We start from the raw sequence: 12,622 nt of genomic DNA on the forward strand, positions 1-12,622 counted from the left end.
TTCTAGAGCTGAAGGAAGTGAACATGCTCCATCTCTAACCCAGAAGCTATCTCCAATTGATAGACATTTGCAAATGAAAAATAATTTTCTCCAAGGAGGTTTCACTGGGAAAACAAACTACTCTTAAGGGCAGGCCCCATGCCCAACAGAAGATAGCCAACAGAATACAAACTCAACTGGATCATTGAGGGTTCTTTGTCTCATAATGTTTTGTCAGGGAATTTTTTTTTTAACCTTACAGATCATTTGCGTATATATTATGGATTCCAGTTTTATGTTTTCATGAGAATCCTATGTGTGCAAATGTGTATGTCTCAGCATCTATATGTGTTTCTCACACCTTTTCTTTGGCTTTTTTCTTTGTTTTATCTTATAAAGATCTGTCTGCTTTTGATTTATCTTATTTTATTTTCTTTCATCATTCCTCAGATGCCTGTTTGTTTTCTAATGAGAGACAGAAAGGGTCAGAATCCTGATGGGAGGGAAGGTGAAGAGGCATTAGGAAGAGCTGGGTGAGGGAAACTTAATCACAATATATGATATGAAAGAATCTATTTTTCAATAAGAGAAAAAATATACATCAGAAAGTAGGACTCGAGATATGTTATTGATAATAAAAACTATTGACTCAGAAAATAAAGTCATCTCTTTACTTTAGTTTACAATTCCTTGATCTCTCACAAGATAGAAGATGCACATAGAGCCTAGACATAATTTCCTCTCTTATAGTTATACATAAAATTGTATGCTTTCTGGATATTTTTATGGTTATGCATACTCTCTGTTAAGAATTTTAAAAGCATGTAAGAACATTGTCTTCTCCAAAACTAAATCTTCTACTCAGAAGAACTACCCATTAGAATCTTTTATATGTGTGGTCTTTCTAGTCTTCAGTGGTGTAGCTGCAGATACACCGCCCTTTGCCCTTGCTCACTAACCTCCCACCCACGCAGAGCGAGTAACTCCTCTTAGAGTCTGTGAGCCACACACAAAAAGAGGACATGAAGGTAGAAGGGAAACTTCTCGAGAAAGGTTCTAGACAGAAAGAGTGGGAAGAGGGAAGGGAATGGAGGAGTGAAATTGACTAAATTTATTGTATATGTGTATGATACTGTAATTAAAACAAACAAATAAATCTATGAAATAAAAAAATGTTTCAGGTGTGAATAGGTTTTGAAGCTGAGCCTGGATCAGTACTGGGCAACTGTTGACTGGATATTGAGCCACTGGGTGTTTGTCTAATTGTTACTGAAGATACTGGGACAGGCTGTAGTTAGTCTCTAGATAGATTGCAAAATACCAGATTTGTCAAGAGTTGGAAGTAGACACTGGTAATTATCTGGACCTTTCTCTAATCTGGTGATATCCACCACAATTGCCTGCCTAGCCTCAAGGCTTTACTTTCTACAAAAATTAACACCTTCTGTTTATATAAATCTTAGCTAAGCGTTGGCCCTTTACAATGAAGACTGACTTTCCTAAGTTTCAGTAGATTTTTTTTTTTGCAGTAAAGTGGAGGCAAATAAAACAAAAGAAAATGTTTAAGCTTGTCATAACTTTTATCTCATATGGTGGGAACTGGATTGAAACCAGAAACTTCAGAAGGATACTTAGGACAATGGAGAGAATTCTTGACTGAATGTACTTAGGACAACAGTGGACTTCATAAGTTTTTCTCTCAGCTGTTCTTAACAGTAACAGTGCCTTGTTGTCACTAACAAATTCCCAGAGTCTCTTAGTCAATCTCATAACAGTTGATCTTCCCAACTCCAAGTTTCAATCATATTTCAAAGTCATTATGATTTTCTTCATGCTTGTATGCCATGTACATTTAATGGGTCATGTATGACATATCAAGTTAAGCTCATACATTTGTTCTGATTTAAGAATTTTTCTGGCATTACTACCCAATAATAATATGATACTGAGTAAGTCATATCAAAAGCCTCTTTTGGCTGTTTATCCAACTCTAGTGATGTCTATTAAAGCACAAAATAAATAGTCGGGAGTTGCAGGCTTTCCCAAACCATATCATTGATTCAGAGGGAAACCTTCATAGCAAGTGTTTGTTTTGTTTTCTTAGAAATGGTTTTGTAAGTAATTTAGAAAACATGAAGCCAAAGTGGAGATGAATATCCAAGCCTCTTAACTTGGATTCTGTGGTGTCTGTGCTCTGTACTCTGATAGATGGATAGAAGTGTGCTCTGACTTCTATCCACTGAATATTGAGAGATAGAAGAATAGCATTGCACATGGCTCTAAAAACAAACAAGCACTCCCTCCAAGGCTCAGTCTTGGTGTGGCTTTCCATTTGAAGCGAAATCAATACAGTTCTTTGTTCTTTAAGACCATCACAACTGCAGTAGCCCATCTCTTTTCTATATGAGACGAACACCGGATGCCAACATTATTTCACAATGATGGCTGAATCAAGAAAAAAAAAAAGCCGGATTTCTAGAGCCTGGGCAAAGGCGTGAAGGTATAGCCCCTCCACTCCCTCTCTTTGCCAGCATGCCCCTCCCCCTCCCCTTCACCCCTCTACACTTCTGCACCTTTCCTCTCCCGCCTCCTGGTGTTACTCTCAGCCATGTCTGTGTCTGGGACCCAGGTCCACGTGAACCCCTCACAGTCCCCGCTCACCCTGGAGGGGGATGATGTGGAGACCTTCAACCATGCCCTGCATTATGTGGCTTACATGAACACTCTGCGCTTTGCCACACCCGGCATCAGGCCCCTGCGCCTCATCACCACTGTCAAGTGCTTCAGTGAAGAGTCCTGTGTCTCCATCCCTGAAGTGGAAGGCTGTGTGGTGGTCCTTCAGCCTGATGCCCCCCAGATCCTTCTGAGTGGCACAGCTCATTTTGCCCGCCTTGCCGTGGACTTTGAGAGACCCGAGGGGGTCCCCTTGTTCCCGGATCTTCAGAGCATCTGCTCCATTTCCCACTAGGTGGAGGCCAAAGCAGATGAGAGTTGGCAGGGCACAGTGACAGACACACACATGTCAGATGAGACTGTACACAACCTAGACGGCTGTGAAATTTCTCTGTTGGTAGACGACCTAGACCCTGAGCAAGAAAGCCTGCTCTTGGACATGGCGTCCTTGCAGCAGCGAGGCCTGGAGCTCTCCAACACATCTGCCTACCTCACCATTGCTGAGGTGGAGACCATCACTGTGTATGAAGAGATCCTGAGGCATGCTCGTTACCAGCTGCGGCATGGAGCTGCCCTGTATGCCAGGAAATTCAGGCTTTCTTGCTCAGAGATGAATGGCCGCTATTCCAGCAACGAATTCATTGTGGAGGTCAACATCCTGCATAGCATGAACCAGGTGGCCCACCCCAGCCACGTGCTCAGCTCACAGCAGTTCTTGCACCGAGGTCACCAGCCTCCTCCTGAGATGGCTGGACACAGCCTGGCCAGCTCCCACCGGAACTCCATGGTCCCCAGTGCGGCTACGCTCATCATTGTGGTATGTGTGGGCTTCCTGGTGCTTATGGTCTTCTCGGCCTAGTGCGGATCCACTCCCTTCACCGCCGCGTCTCAGGAACTGGCGGACCCTCAGGGGCTTCCACTGACTCAAAAGACCCTGACCTCTTCTGGGATGACTCTGCTCTCACCATTATCGTGAACCCCATGGAGTCCTATCAGAACCAGCAGGCCGGTGTGGCAGGGGTTGCTGGTGGGCATCAAAAGAAAGAGAGAGACCAAGGGGAGACAGCGCTCTTTATGCGGAGGGCTCCTTCACTCTCAGAACCCAGCAGGCCCCGCAGGGGCTGCCCCCCTCCTCCTCCAGCCTGCCCCTACCTTGGGCTGCCCTTTCCCTGGCATTCTGAGGCGGCTGCGTCTGCCCTAGCTGGCTGCACTGGGAGAGGCTGGGTGACTTTGGCTGCCAGTCGTGCACTGTATTGGGGAGAGGGACATTAACAGTCATGGTTGAGGTGGGAATGGGGTTGATTAGGAGCCTGCTGTGTGCCCATCCTACTCTGTCCTGTCCATTGGACCTCCCTGCTTCCCTTAGGGTCCCTTGCCTCTACTCCCATTTCACTCTGGGGATCCCTGCTCCCCCCTCTCTTGTCCTCTTTTCCTCTCCTGCCTGACGAGTCCCAAGGTCCTAAGGTCCCTGTCCCTTTCTCCATGGCCTGCTTGTGCCTAGGTTGTGGGGAAGGACGAGGAGCGGGGGGCCCCCCGGGTGTATTACATATAGTGTATATTTTTTCAATGTTGTCGTGAGCACAGCTCCTGTGTTTCTGTGTGCAGCTCACAGCCTTGTGTGTGTGTGTGTGTGTGTGTGTGTGTGTGTGTGTGTGTGGCATTGTCATGTCCTGGGGTGAGGGTAGGGGATGAGTGTGATAAAGGAGGGGACACACCCTAGGGTTTTCAAATAAAACAACCAGAAAAGTAAAGGAAAGAAAGGAATAAAGGAATAAAGGAATAAAGGAAGAAAGAAAGAAAGAAAGAAAGAAAGAAAGAAAGAAAGAAAGAAAGAAAGAAAGAAAGAAAGAAAGAAAGAGCCATTTGTAAATTTTAGAACATCAAAGCTCTAAGGGTACGGAAGCCAGTTCCTGCAGGACTTCTGCTAATGCAGACTCACAGCTCTGCAGCTGGTCAGGCTGTCTTCCTGTCTTCACATACCTCTGACCAGACAAGTTAGCTTCCCATACTAGTAAGGACTTTGTGTTCTTTGCATCTGTTCATATAAGGCTTTTACTTCTGTCGGAGACTTCTACTCCCTACCTAATCTACCAAACGGGATTATTGCTTTCAATATATATATTCTGAGCCCCAATACAGCATTCATTTACACCTCTTATATTCTGGTTATTAAAACAGGTAAGCACCTGTGCCAGCCCAGAGTAAACATCTGTGTATGAAAACAGGATCGTTCATTTTCATGACAACAAAGTATCTAGCTCAAGACTGACATGTGGCTAAAAAAAAAAAAACTATGTATTTTCTAATTTTCTTGTCCCAATGTTACTCATTAATGACTATGTGGGTCTCTTGACCTCTGGTGACAATCCAAAATGAAGTCCACTTGTTTTATCTTTAAAGTGAAGCCTCAAATCTACCCAGTTCTCACGATCTTTCTCCTTTGGGGTGTCAGAATCCTCTTTATGAACTAACACTCCATCTACACTCTTCAGTTAACTAATTCTATGTACATAGCTAGAAAAGAAAACCACGAAAAATTCTAAATATGTTTGCTGCTTGTTAGAATACATATCTTTTTTACTTTACTTTGAATAACATTTCAGTAGATAACTCCCCTATCCTCCTAGTCTCACTGGGGACCACTAACTCTTCCTCCCTCTAGCCCTGCCACAGAGGCCTCTTTTTAACCCTGTGAGAGCCATTGGTGTTCTCTCGAAACCTTTGTTAACATTGCAGACATGCCTGGAAGGTTCTTCCCCAGCACTTCATAGAGCCCCTTCCTTCTTCCCTGGCACACATAGATCACACCTGCTTTGTCTCTGTAATGTTTTCCTCTTCTTCGTAGAATATACTTTAGCAATCCTGTCACAATATTTTTCACCTTAGTCACGAAATGGGGAATCCTTATTTTCTGTATTACTCCCGTGTCATTTCCTTTCTGTCTTGATCACAAATACTGAGACCCTGTATATATCACTGTATACATCATTCTTCCTCATTGTGCGTCAGCACCCGGCACCGTTTCCTGGCACATGGAAAGCACTAAAATATTTTCTCCAAGTAAAATTTGGATTTTGGTATGTGCTAGATGGTGGAAATTCCAAGTAAAGTTGAAGTCCACATCCTTTGGCAATGTCTCTGTGTCCAATGGCATCATTTTAGTAGCTTGAACTGAACAATGGTGCAACACTTTGTTTTTATTTTAATTATGTATATGTGTAGAGGGGATTCACATGAGTGCAGATACCCCAAATGCCAGAATAAGGTGTTGGATTCCCTGAAGCTGGAGTTACAGACAGTTGTGAGCTGTCCAATCAGAGTGTTGGGAATCACACTCCAGTCCTCTACAAAAGTAGTATATACTCATAACCTCTGAGCAATCTCTCCATCCATAGGAATTACTGTTAAATGAGTCAAGAAGTACAGGTCAGGATGATGAGACAGTATTAGAGATAGACAGTGGTGGGTTTTTTTTTTGCATTCAGTATAAAAGTACTTAAAGTCACTCAATTAAAATAGTTGAAAACTTAAAATTATTAGAATAGCAGATTTCATGTTGTCTATTTTAATATGGTGAAAATAACATTATAAGAGATATTAATCTTCAGATGCTGTAGAAGGTATAAGGACTAGCAGTTGGGTTTGGAGAGATTCTGGGCCGGGAGATTTTTAAACACTTTATAGAAGTGGCATCAAACAGAAAGAAAGGACAGAAGAAAGCACAAGTACCCAGGAAAAGACACAAGAGTGCACAGTCAGCCAGGATGAGTCTGGTGAGGGCAAGACAGAGATGGGTTGAACTGTGCACTTAACAGCCTATGTGCCCTGTATTTGGTTGTGCAGTAGGCTATAGCATCACTGAAAATAGCCCCTGTTCTAGTATCACCAATTTCATACAGGGCCTTTAAATTAACAGTGAACTAAAAGGTGAGAATTTTTATCAAAGAACTAAAGACAGTTGTAACAGTGGTAATGAAAACCAACATGACCTTTTTATGAGAAGTCTGAATCCAAAACTCAACACCCAGAAGCTGGCACAGAAAGAGCTGGAACTTTATCACCCAAGTAGCATATCTCCCACTAAGCCTGGAGGGATACTTGGTTCTTCCTTGGCTTAAGGTATTTCAAGACTTAATTTTTAAATCTTATTACATTTTCTTCTCCATAGTATGTTCCAAAACTGGTTTTTAAGCCAGAGATCAACACTTAAATTTGAATAGTTAGGGATTGAAAAGATGGCTCAGTAGTTAAGAACACATACTGCTCTTGCAGAGGAACCAGGTTTGTTTTCCAACACCCACATGGCAAATTACAACAACTTGTAACTCCAGCTCCAGGGCATCCAACCCTCTTCTGGCCTCCACAGTCTTCTTGTATATACATGGTGCACATAAACTCACACAGGCCCGTACAATAAATATACTAAAAAGTATTTTTTTCATAATTAATTGTATATCTATTAAGACTTAGGCAATGAAACTTAACTGTTATTGCCTGCTATCTGCCATAGGAAGCTGAGCACAATATAGACATGCTATACTGAAACTGTGATTCAGCACGGCCATATCAACACCAAAAAGTATGAAATGGAGTATCTGAAACCCAAAGCTATGGAGTAGCTATGCAGACTAGGACTTCATTAATCTACCTATGTGCACTAGGATGGCTACATGTCTGCGCTAACACCCTCCCATGGATGAACTTATTCGGACAAGGTCTCATACACCAAGGGTTCTGAATAAATGAAGTAATGAGTTGTCAAAAATGGATTTTAAACAAAAAAAAAAGCTTTTTAAAGCTAGGATAGTGGCTCAGCTGATAAAGTACTTGTCACCCATGCATGAGGATTCAAGTTGGGATCCCCAGTACCTACATAAAAGCCAGACACACTGGGAAGAAAAACCAGGTAGATTTTTGACCAACTGACCAGTCATCTTGTTAGTTGGTGATAGCCATGTTCAGTGAATGTCTCGAATAGTGAGGTATAAATCAATATTGGAAGACACCAGCATCAACTTCTGGCCCCTACATGCATTTATACATACACAAGAACATTCACGCATGAGGGGGGGGGGATTAAAAACAAAAACGCTTCACTTATTTCATTGCAAGGCTTAAACACCATCTGAGGTCACCTGTAAGCCTTGGAGTGAAGTAAAAGCATTTCTTCTGAACAAAAACAATTTCAGATTTTACCATTTATTTCCTTTCACATATCATTTCACTCTGCCCATCCTGCTACTTTTTTTTCTCTCCACCATTATAATCTGCATGGGAGCCTCATTTAGTTAAACATTCTCCACCCAGTTTCTTAGGAGGGCAGAGGTTGCTTCTGTCTTTGGGGTTTGCTTTTCCCATAAGTATGTTGTTAAAAACTATATTCCTCTCTTATATCAAAACCCAGTCCATTTTTTTTTCTAATTTTAGTTTCCTTCTGTGAAGAGCAACCTGCAATCAAAATTTTGGCATATAACATATTATAGGGCTTTTCATTTTATGAATGTGGCTGCTAAGCTTGGGCATATAATATGGAAAGTTCCAAACATTTTCATAGCAACATGCTTTTCTTCTTTGTCCTCCTTTTTCCCGTCACAGAGTAAGTCCATTTCTATTCCTGTATGTACCAGTTCCTGTGTGTTCCCTAGGATATTTTATGCTTCATGGGAGGAGATTAAGTTTAGTATACTACTTCATTCAAAACACGTTTGTGGACAGGCAGCTGTGAACCAAGCACTAGACTATTGCTTGGAGATATAGCAAAAGATATATACATTATGGAACTAAATTTCATTTCTGCTCCTTGATAGGGGAGTTGAACTAAAACGCACCACTAAATAATGCCTCATCTTGAAGGTGATGGGCGATTTTAGTTATATCACTAAAGGGGATAACTTCTCATTATTCCCTTTTGAGTCTCTAACAGGGAAAAACTGCAAGAGTCATCGCTGCAAATCTGGCAGCCGGTAAGCAGGGGAAATCTCCACCCAAGCCGTACTGAAGGGAAGAGAAGAGCCGCAAAAGGAATGGACCATACCCCTCAGTGTCTACGTCTTGCATGGCCCTGCTATGTCAGTATCTGTGTCTTCATGGGCTCGACTAAACTCAGAATGCAAAAGTGGTTAGAGGTAAACTCAGTCATTCAAAATTTCCATAAAATTATCAACAAAAGTACTTCACTTGTGTCTTTATACAGTGACCTCTGATAAGGAGTATCGTAGGCAAGGTGGTATATACTGACAGAGGTCAAGAGACCATGTAAGCGGTTAACTCCCTGGCCAATTATTATCATAAAAGGTAATCTATTAGGAAGAAAACTTAAAATCTTTTTTTTTTACTTTTTAAATATTTTTAATTGTTTTTTTTTAGAATTTCATACATGCACATGTATTTTGATCATAATTGATCATATTCACTCTGCAATACCCCCCCACACCTCCTCCTCCTCCCAGTTTTACCCCTCTATCCCTATACCCTCCAAACTTCAGGTCCCTCCCTTTTTTTTTAATTTTATAATTTAATTTAATTTTACATATCAGCCACAGATTCCCCTGTCCTCCCGCCTCCCGCCCCTCCCTCCCTCCCCCAGCCCACCCCCCAATCCCATCTCCCCCAGGGCAAGGACTCCACTGGGGATTCAGTTCAGCCTGGTAGATTCAGTTGAGGCAGGTCCAGTCCCCTCCTGCCTTCACCCAGGCTGAGCAAAGTGTCCCTGCATAAGCCCCAGGTTCCAAACAGCCAGCTCATGCACTAAGGACAGGTCCCAGTAACTGTCGTGCTAGAACTCTCCTCCAATGACTGATGGAAGCGGATGCAGAGATCCACGGTCAGGCCTTAGGGGGAGGTTGGAGAGTCCAACCGGCCAGAAAGAGGAGGAATTGTATGAGCGAGAACTGTTGAGACCATGATTGGAAAAGACTTAAAATCTTAACAGGCGCTTCTTCTTCGGGGAAAACACCAAATGGCGTACGTCCCGGGTTCAGCGGGAGGGCCCGGAGGACCGGGGACCCAGGATTAGGAAGGTCGCAGCGGCTTCCACAGAGGATCAGCAGCAGTCTTAGGGGCCGCTGTCGTGATCAAGGCCGTGGCCGTGGTCAAGGCCACGGGGCTCGTGGAGGTAAAGCTGAAGACAAGGATTGGATCCCTGTCACCAAGCTCAGCCGCCTGGTTAAGGACATGAAGATCAAGTCCCTGGAGGAGATCTACCTGTTCTCCCTTCCCATTAAGGAATCCAAGATCATTGACTTTTTCCTGGGCGTGTCCTGAAAGGATGAGGGTCAGATCATGCCAGTGCAGAAGCAGACTTGGGCTGGCCAGCGGACCAGGTTCAAGGCTTTGGTCGCTATTGGGGACTACAATGGTCATGTTGGTCTTGGTGTTAAGTGCTCCAAGGAAGTAGCCACTGCCATCCAAGGGGCCATCATCTTGGCCAAGCTGTCCATTGTCCCTGTGCGGAGAGACTACTGGGGGAAAAAGATTGGCAAGCCCCACACTGTTCCGTGCAAAGTGACAGGCCACTGTGGCTCTGTGTTGGTGCATCTCATCCCTGCCCCCAGAGGCACTGACATTGGTCTCTGCTTCTGTGCCTAAGAAGTTACTGATGATGGCCAGTGTTGATGACTGCTACACATCAGCCAGGGGCTGCACCGCCACCCTGGGCAACTTTGCCAAGGCCACCTTTGATGCCATCTCCAAGACCTGCAGCTACCTGACCCCTGACCTCTAGAAAGAGACTGTGTTCACCAAGTCTCCTTATCAGGAATTCACTGACCATCTTGTGAAAACCCACACCAGAGTCTCTGTTCAGAGGACCCAGGCTCCAGCTGTGGCCACCACATAAGGGTTTTTATACAAGAAAAATAAAGTGAATTAAATCTGTTAAAGAAAAATCTTAACAGGCATCTTGGAATGTATTTGTACTCCTAGTTTTGTTAATTTAATCAAACTCATTCCTCCTTGGATTTCTAAGTTCTTCGTGCACAGCAAATGTTTTCATTATACACAAAAGTTGTTGGCATTCTAGGACAGACCCTATGTTGAGTGTGGCCTATTGTAAAATCAATAAAAGCTCCAAGAAGGATGGGATGCATGGATGGTACAGCTGTGCTTTCAAAGACAGAAAATGCAAGGAATGTGTTCCACAGATTTAAAAGACAAAAACAAGATTGGCAGGAATTTCAGAGCAGATCTGCAATGTCGAAAGGTTGGGTAGGGTTGGAGGAATCATGGGGAGTGGGAGGCTAAGAACTGAGAGCTGTCATCCTCAGCTTTATCTCAAGTGCTCAGAATCCAGAGCCTGGAGTGGGCAGACGCTTTACCACTCCCACCGCATGGGAGGCTAAAGCACAGGAAGATTGCTATGAGCTGGAGAGCAGTCTGAGATACAGAGTAAAACCATGTCTCAAAAATACACAGTATAATAAAAATTACATATATACATATACATATATACATATACATATACAGATATATACATATATATCCAGATACTCCTAAGCAATTCTGCTGTTTTATTTTCTGTTCTGATGAAAAACAGTGTGTTGTTTTCACAAACTATATTTAAAACACAACTTTTCACACAGTAAATTTTAATTTATGCTACCTATATGTTGTTTTTCAATGTTATCCCCTTTTTTATTAGGTAATTGAGGGAAATGTATCTTTGCTTCCTTGCTTTCCCTAGACAGCACTGAATAGAATATTCTAGACTAAAGGTATGTACTGGTTAGTTTTGTGTCAACTTGACACAAGCCAGAGTCATCGGAGAGGAAGGAGTCTTATTTGAGGAAATGCTTCCATAAGATCAAACTGCAAGTAATTTTCTCAATCAGTGATCAATGGGGGAGGGCCCAGCCCATTGTGGGTGGTGCCATCCCTGGGCTGATGGTCCTCAATTCTATAAGAAAGAAGGCTGAGCAAGCCAGGGGAAGCAAGCCAGTAAGCAGCACTCCTCCATGGCCTCTGCATCAGCTCCTGCCTCTACATTCCTGCCCTGCCTGAGTTCCTGTCCAGACTTACTTTGGTTGATGAACAGCAGTGCAGAAGTGTAAGCTGCTTCCTCCCCAACTTGCTTTTTGGTCATGGCATGTTGTTGCAGCAATAGAAACCCTGACTAAGACAAGGTAGATCTATATGAAATGCCATATCATATAAATTGTTTTCTTGGAACACCAACAAGAAATAAAAGGATGGATGAAGACGAATTGATGAGTGTATAGAGCACATCAATGGGAGAGCCACCACATTGGGTTTTTTTCCTTTGTCCTCATCCTGACGTCACTTCTAAATAAGATGCTATCATAGCCCTCATTTTAGAAGCTCACAGTGGTTATTTATGGCTTAATGTGGCAGTCTGAAATAAAATGGCCCCTAAAAGGAGTGGCACTATTAGGAGGTATGGCTTTGTTGGTATAGGTGTGGCCTTGTTGGAGGAAGGGTGTCACTGTTGGGGTAGGCTTTGAGGTCTCATTTGCTCAAGCTTCACTCAGTGTGACACTCACTTCTCTTCCTGCTGCCTACAAGTCAAGATGTAGGACACTCGGTTACTTCTCTAGCACCATGTCTACCTGCACACCACCATGTCACACCATGATGATAATGGACTAAACTTCTGAAAATGTAAGCCACCCCAATTAAATGTTTTTCCTTTATAAGAGTTGACGTGGTCATGGTGTTTCTTCACAGCAATAGAAACCCTAACTAAGACACCTAAGATCACATAACTAGCAAACAACATGATAGCGATTCAAATAAGTAAATAAATTGCAGCGCTTATTTCTAAGCACAAGGCTATATTGCCTCTTCCTGAATGTTACCCAGTGTTATCTGTGTCCCATCCTCCATGTTTGTGCTCAATGGCGTGTGTGTTAGGTATGCATTAAGCCAGAGTACGTATGATGCAACCATTCATTAGAAAATCAAATATGCTCAAATACCTTTCAAGGAATTCTACTCAGATGATAAAAATGTTAAA

The 12,622-nt window shown here is 42.9% G+C and overlaps 2 pseudogenes; both read left to right on the plus strand.

The window, feature by feature from the left end:
* Positions 1-1,001: 1,001 nt before the first annotated feature.
* LOC131915654 (calsyntenin-3-like) lies at positions 1,002-3,924 on the plus strand (annotated as a pseudogene).
* A 5,355-nt stretch (positions 3,925-9,279) lies between these two features.
* Positions 9,280-10,521, plus strand: LOC131914423 (small ribosomal subunit protein uS5-like; annotated as a pseudogene).
* The last annotated feature ends 2,101 nt before the right edge of the window (positions 10,522-12,622 follow it).

This window comes from Peromyscus eremicus, chromosome 7, assembly GCF_949786415.1.
Source record: "Peromyscus eremicus chromosome 7, PerEre_H2_v1, whole genome shotgun sequence".
NCBI classification, from domain to species: Eukaryota; Metazoa; Chordata; class Mammalia; order Rodentia; family Cricetidae; genus Peromyscus; species Peromyscus eremicus.